The sequence below is a fragment of the Diorhabda sublineata genome, chromosome 4, assembly GCF_026230105.1.
Source record: "Diorhabda sublineata isolate icDioSubl1.1 chromosome 4, icDioSubl1.1, whole genome shotgun sequence".
NCBI classification, from domain to species: Eukaryota; Metazoa; Arthropoda; class Insecta; order Coleoptera; family Chrysomelidae; genus Diorhabda; species Diorhabda sublineata.
Window position 1 is genome coordinate 7189145 of NC_079477.1, and position 27410 is coordinate 7216554.

General features: G+C 30.6%; 1 protein-coding gene across 2 annotated transcripts in view; it reads right to left on the reverse strand.

The window, feature by feature from the left end:
* LOC130442440 (chondroitin sulfate N-acetylgalactosaminyltransferase 2) overlaps positions 1 to 27410 on the reverse strand; it is a 296816-nt gene that overhangs the window by 179377 nt on the left and 90029 nt on the right. For both annotated transcript variants that reach the window (XM_056776551.1, XM_056776552.1), the window contains one exon: positions 6411 to 6485. The gene's annotated coding sequence lies outside the window, so the exon portion shown is untranslated. The remainder of the gene's footprint in view (positions 1 to 6410; positions 6486 to 27410) is intronic.

Genomic DNA, 27410 nt, shown 5'->3' on the forward strand with positions numbered 1-27410 from the left:
AGATCGAACTAATTATAAACATTAAATATCATCGAATTGTTTACAAACATCTTATTTATAATAAAATAGTGCTGATACATGTTTACGTTATTTCATACAAAAATAGAATAAATGCTGATACATGTTTATGATATTAGATACAATGGTATTGTTTTAAAAATGTCCTTCAGAAATTCTTCGCATGTAACTCCTCCATCCCTAAGAATGAAAAATGACGGAGGTATTTTTCATCCTTTGTTGTCTTTCCTCTTCTAATTCGATGTCTTCTTTCTTCATTTCTTCTATTTTATGTTTTCTTACAAACTTATATTTATATTTTCGAATTATCCAAAATATTATGAAAATTATACAAATTATTATTATTACAGTAAATAGTCCTATCGATACATGACTTTGTGGATTATAAATTTCATGAATTGGTTTTATATTCTTAGCGATGTTATTAATTTCATACAATTTATTAAAATCTATATTAATTAAATTAGGGGATTTATAAATTTGATTATTCAAAAATTTAAAGTTTAATTTTGGTAATATTATTGATTTCCCTTTTTTAATTTGTACATTAGTTGAGAAAATTTCACTTCCTACTTGAATATTACAATTTTTTGGAATTTTTATAAGTGATGGATATATTAATTTAAAATAGCGGTCTGATACACATTTAGAAATTACATTAGTTTCAAAATTTGGAATCACTAAAAGTTCATCATTTGTTACTTGTTCCAATATTGTTTCTTGAAGATTAATTTCACTAATTACACAATTTTTACCGGAATGTCCATTTAAAAGTTCAACAGTACAATTATCCTGTAATTTTAAAGTTTCTTTACAATAATATTTTCCTTCTAATTCAGGGCATTCTTCTTTGATGAAAGTAACTTCTTTTTGACTTCTGGCCAAGTAAGGTTGCGGAGGGATAAATATTGTATGGTTTTGAATTACGGGGTATAAATGAAAGAATTCATAGGTTTTAGATTTTAGGATTGGAACATGGGTAGCAAATATTATTTTGGATTTGGAAAAGGTTACTTGTGAACCAAGAAAGAGATAATATGTCAAAATATTATTAAATTTTGGTATTTGTTCTTCATTGTAAATTGTGCTTAAATATTTTATCATTTCTAAAATTTCTTGGCTCGATATAACTGAGCTATGAATTGTATTTAATTTAGAAAACGTTATTGCATTTTCAATATTATCAATCAATGTAATTAAACTCTGACAATCCAGATTAATCTGTGAAATTGTACTTTGGAATGTTATAAAATTATTTAAAGTTATTATTTTATTTTCAATTGAAATATGAAATTTCTCTATATTATCAAAAAGTTTATGTTGATTATCCCATAGAGTCGTAATCGATTCGTTATAATGATCAATTAATTTTTTATGTAGTGATATCTGTAAATTAACTTCGTGAATTATTTGTTTCTGATTTTGTTGTAGGACATTTATAGCGTTATTATATCTTTCTTCATCGTCCGAATCTAAAGTTCCAAAAAGCAATTTATCTATTTTGCCTACAGCATTTATTAATCCTCTTTTCAATCTTAAATGTGGGTAAATATTTTCTGATTTTTTATCTAATGTGTTAATTAAAATTTCTGTTCTACTCAATGATTGTTCAGCTAAGTTATGGTATGAAATAGGATTTGTTGCGTTCACTTGAGATAAATTATTTCTTAGGTTATAATAATATTGTTTTAAATTATTGATTTGTTTATGAATGAATTCTAAATCTATATAATATATGAAAGTATGTTTACTATGTATAAGATTACTAGTTCCTAAATTGATAGGTAATAATAAATTATTTACGTTCGAAACTGTTATGTCTTCTGTTTTGGTCATCTTGTAAAGTAATAGTAACGTTAATACTATTGTCAGCTTCATTATCTGTAACAATTTTTTGTTTTAGTTTTTTGGTTTTCTAATTATATTTTTATGATATGTCCCTTTGTTTGTTTCTAATAATATACCAGAATCTTTTACAATTTCAGCTTTTTTGAATTTAGGTAGTTTCTTGTCTCGAAATTTTGTTTTTATGTAGGCTATGTTTTGGTTTTCATAGGATGGGGGATCGTTTCTGTTTTCATTTCTCTTATTAATTATTTTTTCTTTAATGTTAGCATTTCTATTTTTAATTTTTTCATATAATAATTTGGAGGTTTCTTTGTGATTTTGTATGTAATTAGATATTATTAAATGATCGTCTAAATCGAATGGATCAGGGTTATTTATATGGCCTTTAATAATTTCAAATGGTGTAAATTGTGTTACCGAATGAATTGAATTATTATATGCTAATATTGAGTGTTTTATCAATTGATTGGGAGTCCAATCATTATTATTTTCTTTTATGCACCTAAAATGTTCGATTAAACTGGAATGAAAACGTTCAACAGGTGAATTAGAATTGCTATTTTTAGACGTGGTATAATGTAACTCAATTTTGTGTAATTTGCAAAAATCTTGTAGGTCATTATTTTTAAATTCTGAACCACAATCAGCTGTTATTTTATAAGGTAACCCATGATGAGTAACGTAATTTAATATATTATCTACAACTGAAGTTCCATTCACACTTGACATTGAATAAGCTTGACCGTAAGAGAAATAGATACATTTTCTCATTATTGTTGAATATGAAAGATTTACTATCTTAATAACATTGACATATCAAGTCAAATTTAATTGAAGGGTTTATATTATATTTATTCATTTAACACATTTCACAATTATTAATAAAGTTTTCTACGTCTTCTGAACTCATAGGTTTGTTTTGATTAATTGATTTATATCTATTTTATTTTTTGCACCAATTATAAGTTTCGTGCCCAATTATAATTTTCGTTAATTAGTTTTTTATCTTCTTTTGAATAATTAAAATTGTGAATTTCGTATTGATTTATTTCAAATGGTTGAGCTTTAAGGGGTTCATTCAAAGTTATCGGTATTGTTTTAAATGATTCATTTGTGTTATACTGATTATATTTTGAATTTTTATATTATTTTCTTTTCCCATTAGTTGAATAAACAAAGTTATGGATTATATTATTAAATTTCTTATATATACTCTAATTAATAATAAGTTTTTATTATTATAGTTTCTAAAAGTTTACTAATTTAATTTTTATGTTTTACTTATTTTTTATCCATTAATTCTAAATCTTATCTATTCTTATAACATAATAATAAAAAAGAAAGAAAAGTCTTTGTATAAAAATCCATTTTATAATTTCTTGAATTGCGTACCATTTCAACGAATGATAATATCTATTTTTCCAAAATATTTCTTCTATTATCTTTTCATTTAATATAGCATTTAATTTTCTATTGAAATATTTTGAACTTATTTCATTATTATTTCTATCAAATTCTTTATTAATTGTTTCATAATTAATAACCATTTTCTCATTTTCATTATTCAAGTCTCTTTTATTAATCATATTATTTTTATTTTGTATATTCAATATATTTGTATTTAATTCAGGTTTTATAAGATAACATTCTTTTTCTAATATATCATTATCTATTTTCATAACATCATTTATATCTTTTTCGTCCTTTGTCATATCATTATTTATTTCTTTTATTTCTCTGTTTAATTCTATTACATTTTCTTTTACTTCAATTTCATTATCCTTTTCATTCATTTTTATTTTATCTAATCCTGTATTGTTTAATTCCACTTTATCAAATAATTCTAATTCTCCTTTTGTATCATTATTCATTTGTTCTACCATTATAATATTTTCTTCTGAATTCTTTTCTGTTACATTTAATTTATCTTTTTCTTCTTTATCAAATAATTTACTAAGATCTAGTTCTACTTGTTCATTTATTTCTTTACAATGATTTAGTTCTGATTCTTTTATTTTTATTAATTTTTTAATCTCTGGTGATGAATTATTAGATGTGAAATTTATTTCAATTACTTGTTCACTGGGTTTTGATTCGTTAATTTTTATGAAATTTTCAAAATATGATAAAGCATCATTAGGAGTAAAATTTATTTCTTCTATGTTTGATTCTTTTTCCGAGGCTCTTTCCGAAAATTTACGATTCGATCATTATCTTCGTCGCGTTCAAACAAATGGTGAAAATCAATTATTTCTTCTTCTTCTTCTTTATTTTTGTAATTATTATTATATAGTTCTTCCGAAGTAAAATTCGGTTCATTTCGTGATTTAATATATTTGTTATTATTTGTATTATTATTATTATAATTATTATTATTATTTATACGTCTACTTGGTCTGTCAGAAAAATTTCTTGATGTCGTTGACATCGGTTCAGGTCTAGGTAAACGATTTACAGGTATTTGGTTCGGGCGGAAAACATTTTTCCTAGGACCAAATACTTGCGCATTCGTTGGGTAATTTTGTCTTCTTTGCGGTATTGGATTTACATTTATTGGTTGACTAGGGAAATTATTATTGTTATTATTATTGTATCTTTCATTATAATAGTTATTATTATTATATCTATCATAATTATTATATTTGTCATAATTGTTACAATTAGGTTGTCGGTAGAAAGAATTATAATTGTTATGTTGATTATTTCTATTATTTCTTGATGGATTCATTTGAACATTAGTATTATTATTATTATATTTAACTTTAGGTTCGTAAAATTGACCATAAAGTTTTTCGAAATTTTCAAACTCGTCTACATAAGCCATAGCGTCTTCCAGAGAATTAGGCTTTTTTAAGTACATATTGTTACGTATAACGCCTGAACATCCCGCAATAAAGGTGTTTAAAGCTGTTTTCTCACAGTGATTAATTTGACATCTTTTATCGATTTCTCCTAAGTTTAAATTATTACTTATAATTTGTATAGTCTGACTTTTTAATAATTGCAATCTGTTACCAAAAGCTGTTAAATTTTCATTTTTAAATGGTCGTGTTCTCGTTAATTCTTGTAAAATACAATCCAAATCGCGCCTATCTGCAAAACATTGAATCAAGGCTTCTTTTAATTTAAACCATGTATTCAACTCAATTCTATTTCCCACCATTAACTCGGCTTTATCTATCAATTTTTCTTGTATGCATTCTAAGACGTGATTATTAATATCTTGATCATTATAGACTAAATACGTCTCTATAAGGTTCTCACATCGATTTATAAATTTATTTAATGTATTTTTATTTCCATCATAAGGTTTAATATTTTCTAACTTTAATTTAAATAAATCCCAATTTAGGGTTTTTGGATTTGACGTTGCCATTTTTATATATTCTGAATTATCTTTTAAGTTTAATTCACTGAATGTATTCAATAATTTATCAAAATCGTTCATAGAATAATATATTTAAAATTATTAAATTATCTCTTCCCTATTCAAAGTTCTGATAAGGATGGATAATAAGGAATCAAAATAATAAGGAGACTTGGCACTTACAGCTATCTGAAGTCCTGTCCCTCGTTGAGTACGTAGATCTAGTGCTGAGGTATTGGAGTACTTAGCCGGAACTTTATCGCACTTTGCGTAAACTCGCGACCGCACTAATCCGAATGACTGCGCCAATTATATATTTCGGGTTTCGAAATATATTTTTAAAAACTTTATTTTTGAATATTTATATGAATACAATTAATCTCAAGATCGAACTAATTATAAACATTAAATATCATCGAATTGTTTACAAACATCTTATTTATAATAAAATAGTGCTGATACATGTTTACGTTATTTCATACAAAAATAGAATAAATGCTGATACATGTTTATGATATTAGATACAATGGTATTGTTTTAAAAATGTCCTTCAGAAATTCTTCGCATGTAACTTCCGATAATTTTTTTCCACTGAAGGTCAAGGTACGGTACGTCACGTCACGGATATGTGTGGATCGACCTTTATAGTTTCAATTTCAAAGTGCAAAGTGTATAAAGGAAGGAAAACTCAGCATTTTGGTAACTTTACAATGACATATTATTCCTTAAACATGCTGAAAAGTTACCTAGTATTTATTTTACTATGTATTCACGCAAATTGCACGTCAAGCTGAATATATAAAAATATTTTAGACGATGACGTCGTCTAAAAGTTGTTCGTTCTGTATTCATTTACATACCGAAAGTTGCGTTTTGAATGTTCCATGTAGTGAAAGTGACAGTTTCGTACTGCAAAACACTTTCGAGACGCTCTGGAGTAGACAACTTAAACTTCCTTAAATGTGACTCTAGCCACTTCAATGTTGACAGTTGACACTTTCACTTGATGATTTTACATAAGCTCAAATTTTGCTTTAAATGAATCTCATTTAACAATAACCATAAGTTGAATCCATCGAATGCCACTCCAAGTATTGGAGTACTGAGATAGCTGACATGTTGAATGCAAAGAAATGTTTGACGGCCGTCTATGTCTTAGTTCTATTCAAACACTTACCTTGACAATATGGAAGCCAGATTTTGCAAATTAATATGATTCTTTACTCTGTCATGTCCATCTCATCAATTTACTCTGAAAAAAAGGAAATTGATAACTAATTATCTGCTTCATATTAAAAATTATTTCAATTTATAGAAAATACATTTTCCTTCAGTGCATAATAATTCAAAATATTTTGCTGTTCATGATTTAGAGTCGAACTACGAGTTATTTTACATTTCTTAAAATATGACGATGTGTTAATATAAAGCAAATGAGAACTTATTAATTCACACACTCAATGTTGAGGCACTTAATGTGTCAAATTGTGCAACAAATCTGAAGAAACTTCTGAAATGGGTTAACGAGTACCATCTTCCTAATATCGTAAACATATTTTAGAGTGTTTGATGCACTGCCCACCATGTATTAAAGAAATTACATGTGGCACTGTATATTATGGTTCCTTCAAAAGAATTGATTAATTCTATTTGTCTGTTAATTCCATTATGTGACTATTTATTCTCCAAGTAGTTCTATCTTTGATCAATTCATTCCATCGCTTGATTATCATTCTATTCAAGTCATCTGGACTTTCTCATTCGACCCCCTCCTGTATTCCTTTGTAGCATTGAGAAAAGCTACTGTGTTTTCATTCATTCAGTTCAATCTTCTTCTTCAAGCTCTTTATACGTTATCGGTATTCATTTCTATCAGTTCTAATTGGTTATAATCTTCTTAATACCTTTCTTTCCGTTCTCATAAATTTGCCGTCTCTTTTTGTTATTGTTATGGTTTCTGCACTGTACATTATAATTATTGACTCTAGTCGTCTTATTTAGTAATTTTCTTTTTACTTTTTTCTTATTTGTATTATATGCTTTATTAGCTGCTAATATTTTTTCTTTTATTTTTGGTTTTCTTTCTCCAATACTTTTAATCATTATTCCTTTGGTATTACGTACTTTTTAAAATTAGTAATCCCCTATTTTTATTCTACTATATGTCAAAATCTTTGTTCAACGAGGGTTGTCCATAAAATAAGATTCCCAGGAACTGCAGACGCTAGGAACGCTGGCGAGGTCGTCGTATAGCTTGGCTATGTTTTCGCAGATTCCTGCCCTGGTAAGCTGTTTATAATGTTCATTCTTGTCTGGGTGACAAAATATGTTCCTTCGGTGGACATTAATTCTCCACTGTGTGAGGTGTGAGTGGATTCAAAGACGAACGTATAGACGTCCATGACCAACAACGTTCTTGTCGGCAATCGTTTTCGGACGAGATAATTACGAAAGTGGTAAATAATGGTGAAATATCGAAGGGTGTTGCTGGACGGTTCGGGACCTGAGCGAAATGATCTCTGATGCTAAAAAGTCCTGTATTCACAACATTTAGAGAGATCTCTTTCAATTATTTTCGCAGCGCGGCGGCAAACTTCTACGACTCAAGTATAAAGAACATCGTATACAAAAATATAAACGACAATTTTTTCGAAAATTAGATGGAAGTCTAAGCTTTCCAAACATGTATTATTCAATAGACAAGTCTCGTATTTTCATATATTTTCAATCCCCTTTATTCTTCCTCTGTTATCAGTTTCTTTAACATACTGTCCATTGTTTTTTTTTTGTAATTAGGACTGCATCCTTCATTTATATTTCTTAGTACGTGCTATAGCGATTAATTTAATAGTGTTATCAGCTTACTCCTTCATTAATTGGAAATTTTTAAGCTTCACATCAGTTGGTACACTTGCTTTAGAGTCTTCATCATGTTTTCCCTATTGATTAAGTCAAAAGTTGGTTGTAAATCTACCAATAGCATTTCAATACTGATCGGTTCATCTTCTGTTATTTCTACTATCTGTATAATTATGTGTATGGCATATTTTAAGATTATATTCTACTTTAAAGCCACGCTCGTTTCATTCTATAATTTGTTTTGCCCTACTTGTCTGGCATCTCTTTATTATAGTTGACATTATTTTAAAGGCTACATTTAGGAGAGTATTTCCTCAGTAGTTTTGGCACTATTTTCAATCTCTTTTTATTGTATTTTAACAATTGTTCAATATTTTTACAGTATTTCGACATCTTTTCCTTTCTCAGTATACTTCTTATCAATTTATAAAATCGTTTACTTAGTTTCTTTCTGGAATACTTCATCAGTTCCATGACTGAACATGGGTTTTAAGATTAGTACAAGCAGTTATATTTGTTTCTAATCACATAATGTGGAATTATTTTCCTGTAAACTGAGAAAATGATTTATTCAATCGTCATTTAATTTGATTATAGTATGTGACAACATATCTCAATGTCAGAAATGTAATTTTTGTAGAACCCTCGTAGGGCAATCCACTAAAACCTAACAAATTTCAAGAAAGATTACTGTTACTTTGCAACCAACAACGAAACAAAAATAAAAAAGTCAGAAAAAAGCCCTACATATCCAAGGGAGAGCTATAATACCGACTTATATTTTCGCTTTATTTTCCGAAAGAGGAAGGGAATCCCGTGAGAATACAATGAAATCAAATAGCGGATATTTACTTGAAGTTGCATTTCCAGACTTTTCCAGGCTATTATTTTGGATTTTCGTATTATCAGAAAGAATAACAGAAATTCATCATGTAAAATCATTTCAACTATCAATTCATCATTATTTTTTTTTGTTTTAATCGAGATGGTTATGATTTACTATTCTAGCAAATAACATAAAACCATTAGCGAGTTAAATATAATGTCTCTGTCTATTATTTTTTTTCTTTAAACTTTTGATTTTAATGTTTTCGAAGTTAAAAATCAAAAATAGTTATAAAAGTTTTCTTTGCAATTCCGTGCAACTAAAATGATTGAGACAGTCATTTATTTGTTGTCTATGTTTGTGAATGTTTCACAAACATGCAAAATAGGTTGAAAATCGATTGAATAAAGGGACTCTTGTTGAAGAAAAACAACACAACCAACAGAAAATTTTCAATGACAGCCATTCTTTAAGATTTTAAAGAATAGCTGTCATGAAAATCACTTAAAGATTATGGAAGAAGCAAAAGAGCGATTATAAATATGGATAAAGCTAATATATGAATTACAGAAGTCTTTCCACCGACCATATCTTGTTTTTTTAGTTATACCAAATTGAGAAAATGGAGTAAAGAATGTAAATCACTAGAGAGACCTTGTATATATATAATGAATTACCCATCTTGAAACTCAGGAAAAAAGCTCGTTTATTAAATTACGGAAGCAGTGATGAAAGAGCTTCAAATTTCCTTCAGCAGTTCAAGACTTCTTCCTATTTTGCAATTCTGGATCAAGTAATTTCCGGTAAATAGAAGATTAAGCTTGTGTGTAGTCTGATAACATTTCTAATGATAATTTTATTGAAGCCTGCATGGATTTAGATATCACGTCACAGGTACATGATGAAGAAAGTACCGTACAACAAATAGACGGTAAACAACTATAAAATAACTTCAATGAAAGATCGTTTTCTTGGTGAAAACGAGCCAACTGTAATATTGGAATATTTGATAACATAGTCAAAAATGTTTAGATGTCTAGTCTGATCGCATTTCTAATGATAACTTATTGAAGTCTGCATAGATTCAAATATCAAGTTGAAGGTACATGATGAAGAATTTGTTTGGGTATATGATATTTCAAAATATGTTAATGGATATGGTTATATAGTTAAATGCAAATAAAATGTTGTATATTCCAAATTTGAAGACTGTTTCTCATAATTACTACTGATAAAACTAATTCAGAACAATGTCTTATCTTGATAATTCACAGCTCTTATTTCTATTATATAAACTGTGGGAAACTCGTTTTTTTCTCTTGAATAAATTCTTCCTTTGAGAAGTTTAATTATTCTCCTCCATTTCTAATCTGATTGCAAGTGAAAATGCGCTGCTATTTAAAATTCAGATCGCATAAAAACTTTTTCCATAAATATGTTGGGCACGTTCATGTGAAGCTTTGTATTTATTGTGCTTAATTTATAAGTAATATCAATACATCACGACATACTTTTGATAATTTAAATCCTCCGTTAGATTCCAGTGCCAAAAAGAAAAGATTTATTTAAGTGGAACACGACAAGAATGAATCTCCTCGTGTAAATATATCACAAGAATTCAAAAGTTAAACAAAGGAAATGGAAGCAGTCATACACAACTTCAGAAGAAAACTCTGAAGAAAGTTAAATAGACGTAACGACAAGGAGAAACTTTCAGAATGGGAAATTTTATACAAATTGGATGATTCAACAAAACAGTAAATGCGTGAAGTTTTTTTGGTCATGGAATGAATAACTTCTGTTCATTTTTTGTGTAAGACAGAAATAGTTATGAAGCTGAGTTTCGCAGGAATATCAACACCATTTGATAAAATCCATAACAACTCAACTAAAAAGAAAACTTTAAATGGCTCAAATACATCAGTGTATTATTCAAATTAAAATGCCTAATTTTCTATTCTCTACCAGTGATAAGGGATCAATCTCTTTTCAACTTCTAGTCTCCGATTCTTTCTAAAACAAAGCCAAGTATTGAATAACTTTTCGTGATGCCTCTAACTAAATCAGCAATTACAACATTATTGTCATTTGATTTCAATTATTATTATTATCAGAAATTTAATTATAATGTTATTAATTAACGATATTCAATGACAAAAACAATGAACAACAAAACTTTTAATATTCATCGTATTTTCTTTTAAAAACATTAAGGACTACTTCTATTATAACTTTGATATGAAACCTCTAGAAACGTTTTCTCGACGTATCTACAAAAGAATCTTTGAAGTTTTGTTGCTAGAGTTACGTTTCGAGAATATCACACCAAGAAAATCTTTGTGGTAGGATAATATTCCCTTTTAGTAGAAACGAGCGCTCAGGTGTTCCTCGAAAACGACCAAAACAACTTTAAAGGAGAAAACTTATTCGCAGACTGGTCGTGGATTCAATAATGAAATAGATTATTATTTAGAAATTTCACATTCTCGCTTAGAAAATTTGAATTATTTTCGTCAATGTTGAGCGAGGATCCACATCTGTTTCAGGCAAAAGAGAAATCGAAATAATAATTTTTTTTTTAATATTTATCTGGTTTACTCCAGTTACAATGGTTAAAGTGAATGAATGAAATAAATATTAGATAGTACACGTTAACTATCTCTGCATATTTCGGTGAAGTGCAAATTATAATTTGTTCTAACAAATTAATGCTTAAAAAATCCACCCTCGATACTAATTAGAAAAAAACTTGAGAATTTATCTTAAAAATGACAATATACCTTTTAAGTACTCTGTTGAGATATTATAAATTCTTCAGGCTGTTCAGCTTCAATGCTCAAAGCCCATTTCTCATTGTATAAACATTTGAAAATATTATAATATGTGTCGTGTGACTGATACATAGATGGCTTATGAAGTACCAATCTTGAAAAGATTATGTGTAAAATTTCATGACATTTCCATAAGTCAGTAAAATGACAGCCATTTAAGTGAAGCTATTTTGGTTATTTTTTGTACAAACTCAGCAACAGCGTCAAAAGAGTTATCCGAAAAGAACCATTTATTATTGATTTGCTGAATTTATCGTGGTCGTACAGACAACGATGATAGTGAACGTTCTGGTCGCCCAATTGAGTTAGTTACTATACAAAACATCGAAAAATTTCACAAATTCTCAATTCGCATAATGCTTACTAATTAATAATAATAATTAATAACTTCATGAATACTTTATACCAGCATTGGTTATTCAAATCATGATTATATAAATCAAAATATTCCGATAACGGTACAAAGTGTCAAGTTTTATCAAGGGTAACATTTTGGTTTAAAATTGAATGATGTCTACTTTTACTTGAAATTTTGCTTGAAGATTGAAAAAGTTATGTTCTACCCTACTTTGTACGAGCCTGGTAAATAGCGCCCTCTATGAGAGTCAGACGTAAGAAGAAATTCAATGGATGTATCAGTTCCATATATTCATAAAAAATTTCCATAGAATGTAGTCAGTGGTTGCAGCAAAATCGTAAAAAATGTGTATTGTCTTCAACGCCCTTTATCTTGACTACTGATGACGTTACGAAATTTTTTCACTGAGCAAACCCCAAATACTTTTCAGTTTTCTGTCTATCATAGAGAAGGGATCCCCTTTTTTGAAACACCCTGTACATATGAAGATTATGAATCATTCTTTCTTAACATAATATTAGACATACTCCATATTATTATCAATTAGGTGAACCATCTATTTCTCAGTTTCTCAGACTTGTAACTATTCGATAACACAGTCGTTGTTCTCTAAATCTTGTCATCAGTGGCACTATCGGGACCGGGAACTGACAGAATTTTCTTTCCTCTGAAAACACTTTACCAGATAAATAGACGAATTGGACGGCATCTGATTTACGGGCAACTGCACCCGTGCGATAGTTTATTTCTTGTGTGATTTACGGCTTTTTTTCTTCTACATTTCTGAAGGTCTCCGTCCGTACTAACTCCAGGACAGGAAGACTCGTTTGGATTTAGTGTCACATAATTTATGGTATTTCTCTAGATATGTTTGGGATTTTAAAGGTAGCGAAAGGGAAATATTTACAGCTCGAAATACTGAAATAAAGTTATATTCACATAACCACATTATAAATCGAGCTCACGGGTATATTTTAAGCGATTTTCCACACTGAATTTCAAATAAGTAACGATAACGGAAAGTGAATCCATGGATGAAAAATAATTATATCCAAATATATTTCACGTCAAAATAATTTGTGAGTTTTTTGTCACTACCACTATGAGACCAGGATACTGAGTCCTTCCTCAAGGTAGATAAAAGCAACTGGCAGGAAGGAGTTGGACGCTCAAAGAAGTGGTACTTATTGAAGACATTTAACAAAAGATACGCAAGAAGGGAAATAGAACTTGTAGCTTTTGTTTATTACCAGTGGAAAGCTCAGGCATCAGCTGCTATTTATGAACTTCCCATAAAAGTAGCTTCTAGATTTCCAGAAACTCAAGCTCGATGAATTGTGAATTGTTAAAAGGAGTTTTCGTAGAACTTCTTTTAGATTGAAGTGAAAGCAGGACTAGATCCTTAACTCTATAACAGAACTCATCGATAAAAAGGTGTTTTGAACAGATAATTAGAATGATATCAACAAAAAAAGCTTCTCTATTCGCATGAGATATGATTTTGTTATCCATTAGTTTATTTATTTATACCTCAGATTTCTATGAGGATAATAAAGTAGGTAAGATCATTAGCTTTAAAGGAAGCATGGAAATGAAAAGTGGCGTGATGAAAATCAGGAAAATGTAAATAACAGAAAAAAGTAGAATTTCATAAACTTACAGATTACAATCAATCGACGTGAATGAGAAGCATATTAAATGTATCCGAAAAAAAAATGATCTTCCAAAAGCAGCCAATAACTTGAATCAAATGATAACTCGAATCGAAAACCAAGCTGAACTATTAAAAATGTGCGAAAAAAATATCAATCAATGAAACACTATGGAAAATAATAAAACCTACGAAAGGAGAAAAATCAATTAGCCGAATGAACTTATGAACTATAGTTCTTATCAATATAAAGTGCAGAAGACAGTTATGCGAGGATCAATCAATATTTCATCTATCAAACCGTCAGACCGCGTAAACATAGATGCATTTCTAATGCCCGAAGCTGTATGTACACAATTTCTTCGAAATATTCCTGCCAGAAAGTCTGCGATAATTATTGGCGTGACTTGGTGAGAATAATTTAATTCATAAATTTCTTTAAATAAATAGACATATGGCTCTCTTTAGACCATGGGTGAATGAAGACAATGAAATTGCACAGTGTAGTGAGAATAAACACAGGTATGAATTTAATAATAAAGATTTAGATATACAAACACAGCAAGTTATTTTCAATATATTCGAATGTTTAAAAAAGGAAAATATTCAGCAATCTATTAATGCAATCATAATAGGAATTACAGAATTAACTGGAGTAAATAAATTCTCCATTTCTCGAGTAGTCACGAAAGGGGTTGATGTGGATCATTCACAGAACCGAAAAACATGTAAAGGAAAACTGAAATCAGTTGATAGCGCTACACAAGATTTATATTTATTTTCTATAGGACAATTTATAGTTTATATAAGGAGAACAGAGCTGCGACATTAGAAGTAATACAGCAAAAGGTAGCAAATTATCCAGAATACAATTATACCAGCTTAGAAATATTGCATTAAGTTTTGTCAGCATATGGTTTTAAATACAAAAAATTGAATAAACGTATGGCAAAAACGCAATCCTCAAGGATAGTTCGATGGCAACAAGAATATTTGGGTGAGATAAAAGACTACCGAATTTTTAATAGACAAATAATTTATCTAGATGAAACATAGTTTCACAGTAACGATGTAGTGAATTTCAATTGGGTCTATAAAAGTAAAACTATCTGTTTGAATGGGATATGTTCTAAAGGGAAACGCATTATAATAGTATACGCTGGAAGCAAAGACGGTTTCGTTTCTAATGCTTTATTAATATCTGCTGAAAAAATTAAAAACTGTGCAGCTGATTATCATGAAGATATGACAGCAGAATTAATTAAAAAGTGGTTTGATGAACAGCTCACCATAGTCAGTAATCGTTATGGACAAAGCATCCTACTACTCGCGGCAACTCCTTAAGATACCAAATAGTAGTAGTAGCTCAAATTTCAGCATTTATGTCTAAAAAAATATTCCTATTCCTGTCAGCGATCATAGAAAAGTCTCAACAAACAAAGAATTGCTTACTGTTATTAGAGGTCTAAAATTATAGAAAATTTATTGTATTGACAAGCTGTGCAAGAATGGGTCATACTTTCTCAGACTACCTTATTATTAGACATTCAACCCTATAGAGGTAATATGGGCAAACGTAAAATCAGAATTACTCGCGCAGACCGCCAAGAGCTTTGGAAAAACTGTGTTGAACATGTTATCAAAGAAGAAGATGAGTATTTGATATCACCCTCTTTACAATAATTCACATAATTCAATCAAATGATGACTCTAGTTCAGACGTTTTTTTGTATTGTTTTTTATCCTCCATGGTTTTTATTTCAAATTTCTATTTTCACAAAAAAACGAATGTGGTACAAAAGACACTCAGTTCACGTCTGATACCCTGTTTAAACCAAACTTCCTTACAGGCAGGTACATTTTACTCGTCTATTTACGTTTTATAATTTAAGATAAAGTCGTAGCAAGTCAGCGAGGTTAATAATGATTTTTTTTTCCAAGTAGGGCCACAATTAAGTGCATCTCTCTAAAAAACGGCGTATAATGCCGTTCAGTTCATAATGATTGGATTGCCTTCTACCGAATAGTTTCTCGCATGAGACAAATATTTTTAAAAATATTTATAAAAATAATAAATTTATAAAATGAGGTATCTACACCTATGGTAGATCAAACAAAATTGTCGGCAAGGGTTTTTTTATAAGTTTTTAAAATCTGCAATTGATATTGGTAGAACTATATATCTTAAGGAATATTATCAACCGATAATAATTAAATATAAACAGCTGCTAGAAAGTCCGAAAATCAACTCAATGATTTATGAAGAACCGGGAAAAATCATATAAGTTCTACTGATTCTAAATAGTAACCAAGAAATCTGATTCGTAACAATCAAAAACAAAATAGACATAACTATTACAAATAAACATCTAACTAGATTCTCTCAAACTAAACAGAATACAGATATAAACCAATGAAAACCTAATTAAAATATTGAAAATCACGAAAACAAACTAATGACAATGAATTGAAAACTACCGTTGGTACCTAAACTTTCTTTGGAATAACGAAATTTACAAGTTAATAAAATGTTTGCTGTAAATGAAAATATAGGTAAACTGCAAGCTTAATGTTTAATAGCATAATAAATATTTATTTAAATTAGTTATTACATATGAAGCTCGTAATATTTGAAAAATTAAATAAGTGTAATTACTGTCCTAGTACGTTGTAGAGTAAATAAAAGTTGCCGTAGTTTTACGCCGTATTGGAGTTCCTTGAACTTGTCGATTCGCGAAAATACGCTTTTTCAACACACGTACCGAGGGATCGGAAAAGGGCCCAGATGTGCAGGACGTTCATGTAAATGTTTCAAATGCTTTAAGTTAACTGGAAAAATTGCTCAGCAATCATTCTTTCCCTTTGATTTTGTTCTTCAAAAAGACTAGCGCACATGTAATTCATAAAAGTTCCGGAATTCGACTACATTCTTGGGGCATATATTAACAAAAAGACCAAAATTCAAAACAAATATCAGGATAGTATTAAAAGTCGTACCCGATTTTGAGAAAACAATTCCCCCATTTTTTAATTGATTGCTAAATTGTTAGATTCAACATAAGTAGGTTAGATTTGTACGGACAATCTTGATTTAGATTGCTCGTTAACTGATGCGCTTTGGGCCCAATGTGTTAATCTTCATTTTCCACGATTTGGAAAATTAGTTAACTAGCTAACCACTCTCCCATCTTTTTATGTTAACTTATTTTAAACATTTCTAGAATAAACTTTTTTCCATTTTATGTTTCTCATTCTGTTTCTCCTATTCCTATTGCGTCGTCCCGCAGTCCCGTGACTAGCAATTGAGGATTCACCGTTGTATATCATTGCTCTTCAGTGATTATTCTCAGGCAACCCGGATAATGAGTATCGAATAGTAATTCTTACATTTCTTATCTCTTATCGGTCCATGAGCTATCAGATCGTTGCATGCTTCTCAAAACCATTGGTTCTTCTGCCCTTGCGTGGCGGCTTCCCTTACATTAATTATTTTTCTTTTGTCAAGTTGTTTTACCATGGTTTGGCTTCTTCCCGTATCCCGCTAGTATTCTTGAATAAACATCAGGAGCATTTCGTTTTTTATGGACCTTCGTAGTTTTTCGGTAGGATACAATTTATTAGAAGCAAGTTTTCAGTTCTTCTTTTTTTCCTTTCATCATATTATGTAACATCTGAAAATATTTTCATTATTGCAAAACAAAAATCATCAATATACATCGTATTATTTCAATCAATGATTTGGTGCTTACTTGTTTCAAATAGAAACAAATCCCTATTAATAATTATTTTTTTCTGAAATTTTGAATTTTTGGGAATGGATACGCTCTCGTTTAAACACCGTATATATCAATGTAGAACGCGTTGGGCTAGAACAGACATAATTCTGAAAGTGACTAAATGATTACGTCCACATAGTATTGAATCTCTCGAACTCTACGCGAGTATTTTTCAAAACATGAAATAAGACTTCTCGTTAGATCGTATTCAAAGTGGTTGAATCTAGAATGCTCACACGAAATGCTCTATACGAATGAAATATTTAGTTTTGCAAAGTCAGTTTTTACGTAAAAACAGAAAAAAAATGCTGTAATATATATTTTAAAAAGGTAATATATTTTCCTCGCATATGAACCTTAAGAATGGAAACTATATTATGAAAATCATATATAAAGAGAATCTGTATTCAGTTCCTTAATATAAATACAAAAGTAACCTGAGCTGCAGAGTTGCCTTTTAACAAAATCAACAGTGCCGTTATATAAGATAGTTGTTCCTACAATTACAATTTGTAAGTACAGTTTTGTCATATTTTCAGTTTTCTCACCTATCCATTTTATTTGAATATTTTAGAATTAATTTGACAAATAACAATTACATTAAATTTTTTTGAATCGTAACCACTAATCAAAAAATTAGAGAATCTTACCTCAAGTTTTTCAGTCATCTGTCTAATAAGCAGAACTGAGTTATTTAAGCAAACCAAAGGTTGTTGCTGAATCGGTAACGTGGGAGGTAAATATCTGAATTCATCTGATTACAGTAAAATCAAATGGGACATAAAATTAGACGAGCTACACTAAAATGAGTGAAATTATCTGACATTCCATCCAAAGATACGTTTCATAAAATCGCGAGCATTTAAAAAATAGTATATGCTCTATTTAATATATCACAAGATTCCTATTGTACAAGCTTTTAATAGACAGGTAGCAGTCAAGGGCGAAGGATGAAACAATTGTATTATTATGTTATTTGAGCCGTAGAATCAAAATAGCCTGTCGTTTTTGCTAAAAACTGAACGTTTTGTTTATATCGCAATAGCTTAAACAAATTATGAACAAATGGTTCTTTCAGTTCGGACAATTTTTTTTATGCAAAAATGAACCATTTGAAGAAGATAAGGTCTCTTGTCATTTTCTTTCACTTTCAATGTCAATAACTTTCAACCAGCTGAACATTTCTTGAAATTGAAAAATCGTACTTCTTCCTTGAACCTCACTCTACAAATTGGTATACTTACAATATTAGTGCAGGTCCTGCGTTTGACACTTTGACAATTAAGCACTTTCTCAACGTTGCAGCACGTGGCGATATGCCTCGATCACCGCGAGCCGAACGTAGGCGACTCTGTTTTTACACGTTATTTTTGTTTTGATTAAATGACAAAGGAAAAATGAATCAAATTTAATGCCAGCTCTGAGGTAACAGCAACATTTTTCGAAAACGCAAGCTTTTTAGCGTCAGCTTAGTACGAATTCATCGATAGGAAGCAATGATTTGTGCATTCTCTTTGGTATTATAAATCCTGCTGAACTTCATAACCATACCAAAGGGGATTCAACTTTGATATGCTGTTATATAAACAATTATCTTGTTGATATGCTACGTAGAAAGCTCTAAGTATATGTAACTTGATAAACCTAATGAGGAAGCTGGTCAAAAATATCACATACGGTATTTTTTTTAAAAAAAATTCAGTGAGGTAATGTTCAGCCAATTCTATACTACGATTTATACATTCCTCTCAGATACCTAAAATGACTGAATTAAAGATTCAATAAAATAGAGTATGAAACACAGAAACTGAGAATTATAAACATTGTACACTATGACACTAGTACTTAATTTTATGAAGAAAGCTCTTACATTTCGTTTAAATGCGTTCAGGTACAATAATTCAAGTTGTTATTTATGTAACAAAGCCACTTGTGTTCGGTGAGCGTTGATCGAGGCTTGTCGCCTCGCGGTGCAACGTTGAGGAAGCGCTTAATTGTCAATCGCGATAAGTGCCAAACGCCAAATATCGAAGTATACCAATTTGTAGAGTAAGGTTCACACAAGTACGATTTTTCAAATTTAAAAAAATTTCCAGTTAGTTAAAAGTTATTAATAACAAAAATTTTTAAATTTCCATTATACGGAAAAATGATGGGAGACCTTATCTTCTTAAAATGGGCCATATTTGCATAAAACAAATTGTCTGAACCAAAAAAACCATTTGTTAATAATTTGTTTAAGCAATTGAGATTTAATTAAAACGTACCAGTTTTTCGCAAAAACGCCGGGCATATTTGGATTCAGCGGGTCAAAATACATAAGAATACCACTGTTTTATCCTTGACCGCTTCTGGATTATAAAGCCTTCAGTGGAATTGCAAGTGAATTCATTATATTGACATACGTTTCATTATAATAGCGGCATTGTTATACTGGAAAGTAAAATAGCATATGAATTATTGAAATAAACTGTTAAAATTGACATTATTTAATTTCGACTGCTATCGACATATCGACACTTTATTTTCATCAAAAATTTATGAATAATTATAAAACTATTCGGTTTCTGTAACTATTTCGGGATATTATCATTTCAATATACAGGATGTATTAAAAAATGTGATCCAGATAGATAAAAAACTGAAAACCGCAAAACATGATCAGCAAATTGTTGTTTGTTTCATACCAAGGCCAATAGCTCAGTACTCATTTAACTTTCAAAACAACATCTTACAACTGATTACACTGTATTTTTGTGAAACGTTACAAGAACGAAAGCCCTCAGTCCCAATTTTTTCAAATGTATCCGTATCAAGAGGTCTCATCTACGCGACAATAAATTTTCAATTCACATAATGCTTACTGATAGAAGTCACTTATGAAATCCGAATTAAATGGAGGCAACTTAGTCCAGGCAATCAACACCTATGCCATACCTGTTTTAACGTATTCTTTTGGAATCCTGAAGTGGACGGAAACAGAGCTAGAGGGTATTCAGAGGTTGATACGAACAATGATGATGAAGAACAATAATCACAATCCGAATTTATCCACTATTACAACAACATTACCCCGAAAGGAGGGTGGAAGAGGCTTGATCGATCTTATCAACCTGCACTCTCGACAGGTAATGAAACTACGTGATTTCTTTAATATTAAATCGGAAGTCTCAGCTCTGCATCGGATTATATCTAAAACGGAGTTAAATATACTATTGGACATCGAGAAGCTGGAGCAGTGGTCACGAAAGGCACTATACGGTAGACATCATCATGGCCTCAACCAACCGCATGTTAACAAAGAAGCTTCATGATGGTTATCCAGGATCAAATTATTAACACGAATAACTACAAGAAAAATATTATTAAGGATCCGAACACTCAATCTGACAAATGCAAAAAGTGCCAACAAACATCAGAGACCATCCAACATATAATATCTGCTTGTAGTGTGTTAATTAATATCTACACTGGCATAACTAAGGGTGCAACATAATCCACTAGAAACTGGCCAACAAGTTTTCTCAATACGTATACACCGTATTACAAGTACCAGCCGCAGAAGTTGCTCGAAAATGACAATTTTAGACTCTACTACGAGTCCATTATCACCGATAGACAGGTGACCAATAACAGACCTGACATCGTGGTGGTTGATAGAAGAGTCAATTCAGTACTTCTTGTCGATATAGCTAAACCGAACACTCATAACGTTCTCAACAAACACCAGGAGAAACTGGCCAAATACGCGGATCCCGCAATTGATATTAAGCAGATGTGATACAGCGAAAATGTGGAAATAGTCCCAGTTATTATGTCAGCAACTGGCGTCGTGCCTAAGACCCTGCACGATAGCATCGCCATTTGTTTCCATACTTTGACATGACCAATACATAAGATTATTCCAGGGAATTATTAATATTATTCAATTGACAATAAAAAAACTGTCATTGGTTTTCAATGTCTCTTAGTAATCGATAAGTCATGTGATTGTAGTAGATAAACATACCACTACCGTGCGTAAAGTACGTACTATAGACACACTTTCTAATACGGTTTAATGCGTATTAGGAGCATACTTTAATGAGTAGTAAGTAAAAAAACGCCTCCTTAAGGTCTCCATAGTATAGTGACTAAAGTACGAGGCTCACTTGTGAGAGGTCCCAGGTTCAAGTCGCGCTTTTTCTAAATTTTCCTACTTATATCGGTATAGGTAATTATTTTAGCTGGCATTCATACACGCCGAAGAGAAGAGTTCAAAAATTTAATAACACAAATTCGTCTGTTGTTTTATTAATTTGTTCTAATCTGGATTAAATGTGTATTTGATGAAGCAAATTACCATCAAAATGTATTTTCGGTAGTAATAACAATATTGTATGCAATTCGTGTGTTAATGCCTATTTTCGACTCATGTGATTGGCAGTATTCATATTCGTCGAGAAAAGGATACTTTACATTCTTGTTATAAAAATACCTATAATTTTTCCAACATATTTTCAAAATAACTACAATTACCTAATTTATAAAAATAAAGAAATGATTTAAAATACAGTATCTTTCCAGTACGTATGTATTTCTTCCAAATGGTGTAAAATATTCAAATATGATGAAATGGACATTTTTCAAATAATAAATTAATTCAAATACTTATTTTGCCAACACATTGGAAGATTTATTGCAGAGGTTTTATAGCATTCGTTTGATTCCTGAATTTTTGACATGTGTACATAAACCGAAAATATTCCGAGTTTCTATTCTGATTCAATCAATATCAAATTATAGAAAAATGTAATTTCAGCAAAAATCTAAATCCATAGATGTCACAATCATAAAAAAGTCTAATGTGGTTTCATTTAATTATGTTCAATAAATCTTTTCCTCTATCTACAATTTCTATAATTTCAAATAGAACAATCCATAGTTGTATACATTCTCTATCAATTTAACATTTCCCGAAGATGTTTGACTCAAATTAGAAGCTATATTGATGAATGCGCAATGCTTAATTTTCCCTCTAATTATGAGAAATATATTAACAATTGAAATTCATGATAAAATATTTGAAAATTTCATCAATTGCCCCAATTTTTTGAAAATTCCTTACTAATAGGCTGTTTTTTGAACTTATTCAAGTATATTGGACTAGCATATTCATATCACCGTGCCGATTCTAGATTTTGAGCTACACATGGCAGTATAGGAAAAACAAGAGGTCAACTCAAAAATATATAATAAGTGAATAACGAAATCATTGAGTTGAAACTCAGCTTTCCATTAAAAACTGAGCATTGGTCCACTTTCGATCTCTGAAGACGAAAATTATTGGTCGAATAACCATCGTTTACGTTTTCTAACTAAAAAATATAGAAAGGCCCTCCGTTCAGAAAAAACTTAATATAAATGCATATGGCCCTTACGACTTTTCTTATTGACTCCTAAATTCCAGTCGAAAAGTTCTTTGTCAAATTTTCCGCTTGAAAAGGATTGGAAAAAGTGGACAAACAAAATAAAATAAAACATCGATATCGACGCATCAGGCGACGACCATGATGACTTTCGTGAACTGCTATTCCACCGCGTTTATTACACAACCTTTCAATCAGTGCTATGCCGCAAATCATTCAAGACATTATTTATGTTGTTTTTTGAACGTTCATAAATCAAAAATTAATCTCACAACACTTGCTGTTATAGACCGATTCATACACAAACAAAAAAATTCACAGATGCAACAGCCGGTTTATGACATCAAATCGCAATAGAGGATTTATTTGTTCAATGATATTAATAACATAACGGACAAAAAGAACAATTGCGTAGGAATATGTTTTTCATTATAAATTTTTATATTCCTGTAGAAAAGTTGATTTTTGTTGGACGAATATTTGATTCATTTCACAGAAACATGAATAACTATTGGTAGGGGAAAACAGGGAGACTTTCACACTTTCATATTTATTATAATCAATTTGAACTTGATTATTCAATTTCTCGACGGAATATAAGTTGTTTTAGGTAGAAAAAGAAAAGTTGTATAGTGTAAAGGTTCCATTAAAACGTTAAAAGAAGGTAGACAAGCATGGCTGCATTTTTAATGTTTCTGATAGGTGTTTCGGACAATTCCCTTTCCCTTTCCAATATGTGTCGTTAGAAAACGAAAAAAATGAATTGTATGTGTGTGGCATTTGGATACAGGTCGAGCATAATCGTGCTACTACTACACATACTTTCCGTACTATTAGCACTAGAATTGCAGAGGCCTTTGCGACAAGTCACAAAATATCCAACAGTTATCAACATAGTGCAATAAGATAACAATTTATTATTTGTAGGAATAATATTTGGTGTCTTATCATTTATTCTATTTCATCCCCAATATGATTTAATAAATTTGAGCTAAGTTATTCAAAATCAAAAAATCTCCTAGTCTTTGTATGTTTCCAAATAGTTTGTTCTATGTGGATTTATTTTTCGTCTTCAGAAAATAACATTTTTCGCTTCGGATGAGCTTGAGCTCGAACTTAATGTAGCACGACAACTAGCAATTGTGCCAACAACCATTGATTTTTCAAAACTTATTGAAAAGACTCCTGGGTCAGCTTAGAATTCTGACATAGTCTAAGTTTTCATTTGACATTTGCCGCAAAAGGAGACTTTAATGTACTGAAGTGAAAAATTTCCGACTTTACTTAAAAATTCAAATTAGAAGAACATTTACGCTAAATGGAAATTATGAAATGCGCAGCTTAATTTAATCGAAACTAATTTTAAAGATTCCTGTAAATGTATTAAGAGACCGGCCACCAAATGCTAAAATTTCTAAATTTTATCGAAGAAATATAAAAAAAATTATACTAACTACTTAATAATAGCCCCTTCTTCTGAACTTGCAACAGTTCAACAGTAACAATAAGTGCTCACTCAAATACTTTCATTAAATTTTCTCAAGACAGACTCATTCATTTTAGAAAGTAACGTACCTAAATTATGACCATTTCCTACATTCTAATCACTTCTATTGACAAAATTAGATTTTACGGAGACTAAATTCCAAAAAATGAATTTAATTAAATTCATTATAAAGATTTGGGGGTACTAGAACCAGTCTGAATACCATCATAACAATCTCTCTAAGGTACGAAGACTAGCTTGCTTATGTGCAACTGGGTACATGAAATCTTGCCCAACAGATGCACTTGAAGTGATCCGAAATCTCCCACCTCTCCACATAGTACTGGAGAGCGTGGCAGAGAAAACATAACTTAGAATGTTCAGAGACGGAATCATCAAAGAAAATAATGACCAGCCTTGAGGCATGCCTCAGGACGTTGCATCAGAAAAGTTTAGCTTTGAGAAAAACCTCAACGATAAACTCTAAAAACAAGTAGGATCAAAACATCATACAAGAAATGAACAGATATGCCATTAAATGGTAAACGGATTGATCAAAAACAGCAGACGGAATTGGAATGGGAATTGGAAAGTGAACGGGTCCAGAACCAAATACTCTGAAAACCTGGGTAATACACCTAGCATTTTTCAAGCAGAAATCTACGCAATTGAAAAATATGTTGGGTTCAATCTAGAGAGGAACTATCGCAAATAGGAGATCATTCTGTCTAATAGTCAAGCAGCCATTACAGCTCTAGTATATATATCATAAAATCCAAAATCCAAAAAATAGAGATTGCTTATAAAAATTCATCGAGCCATGCAAGAAGAATGAAATTACCTTACAGGGGACTCCGGGACAAAGGAAAATGGTATAGCTGATAAGCTCACTAAAGCGGGGACATACAAGCACTTCTTGGGATCTAGTATCAGCTACAGAAGGTAGATAAGAGCAAAACCAATTATTGGGATAAACTAGAGGGACTGACACAGGTCTCTTCTGGGAAACTATAACAAGTGTAGAACTGCTGAATGTATCAAGCTAAGTAAGAACAATATACGAATACTAACAGGAGTTCTATCAGGGCACTGTCGTCTTAACAAACACCTGAAGACGCTAGACCTAGCAGATAATGCGGTAAGCAGATTTTTTTGCACAGAGGACGAAACCTCTATCTGGCAATTAAAGCCATCCCACATTCTAGACTTTTTAGAAGGAGTGGGATTGATGGATCAGCTGTAAACACTGGGTTCTGAAATATCGCAGGAATAAAGGAGAACACAATAGATCCTTTGAGTCGTAGTGTATACGAGTCCCCAAATTCATACATACATACATTATAAAGATCCCATTGAAAAATATTGACCAAATAGGCAAAAGGAATACCAGGTTTTTTGAGCATTGGAAGAAACATGAACTAAAACATAAAGAAGGAAAAATGAAATCAAAATTTCAACCTTCAAACGTTAACAATAAAAGCTAGAGAAAAAACTCTGAGAAAATTAAAAATTTCACAGTTTACATCAAAATATCACTTTAGCATATTAATGATTTATTTTGGAGTTATTGTTTTAATTTCGGTGAAGTAAGAAATCCTATGAATATATAATAAGAGGGTAAATTTTTCATTTACTCATGATAAGGTCTAATAAATTATACATGGAATACAGCATAGAAATGCTTAATGCCTTGGAAATATTATATTTATTAAATTATATCTAACTAGATTGTGCCTATTAAATCAAGGTATATTTTGTGCTTCTTAATTAATATGGATGTTAACTCCTTGCTGCTATATTTTCATCTACAAGGATTTCATGCCCATATCTATCTCATATCCAAAACATCCGCATTAATTCCTGTAGGATATAAAATGATTTTCTGAGTTTAAAGATTAGGTACATTTCCATACTACTCACTTTTATACGAGTGCTTGGAGAGCTGCTCTGCTATATGATAGGATAAAATTCTTTGCTTTGCGTTAGTTTTGCGTCATGAGCTGTGTATATAAGGATAACCTATGTAAGTTTCTGATCGCATTGAGATAGTAAGCTTGGTACCTGTGCCATATATTCCTCCTGTCTCTACTTGTCCATTTCGATTTTCAAGCCATCAGCGCACTATACTAATGAGCTTCGCGGGGAACGAAATTTCTGTATTTGTTTCTTGTGTATTTCTGACTCGTTATTATGACAGACATCCGTGATCATATGTGATATATAACGTTATTTCTTGTTACAACAAATATTTACAATCTACATCTACATTCAGCTCTAATAATTTTACAAGGTAACGCCAACTTCTGGCAGAATAGTAAACAACAAAAAAGAGTGATTTAATTTTCTGATTACCACTCGTTTCGCATGTGCGCTCATTCGGCTACTACGTATGAGATTTCTGTGTAGCTTTTTCTGAATTTTCTGTTAAAATAGGATTATATTGACACTAATGACCAAGCGTTGATTAAAGGACACTGATTGACTTTAATCCTAAAACGCTTGCACAAAGGACAAAAGAGTTTCGATTACAAGGTGTCCATCTTTTCATTGATAAATGAATCATTCAAAACGTTCGGATATTGACTCAAAAATAGGTTCAATTCAAAGTAGAAAGTTCCGAAAACTTGTTTTAATTTGAAGGACGATCCAAATATTCTTATGAATATTAAAACTATCAAATATTTTATTTAATTCAAGTGTATTTTGTGATGGGCTGTCTACAAATTCTTGGGAGTACATGATTCTAGAAGAGGTAATCAAAGACGTCTTGAAGTCTGTCTAATGAATATCTTTCCTATGTTTCTCAAAACGAATATGAATTGTAGGATTTGATAAGTGGGCCAAAATTTTTACCTGCGTATACATGTAACAGAAGTGGTAACAGGAGAAATTAAATGACTTATATTAATATTGAAACTAACGCGAGATATTTGAATAACATTTTTTCTATTCTATACATTTGTCTTCAATTTTATCATATCA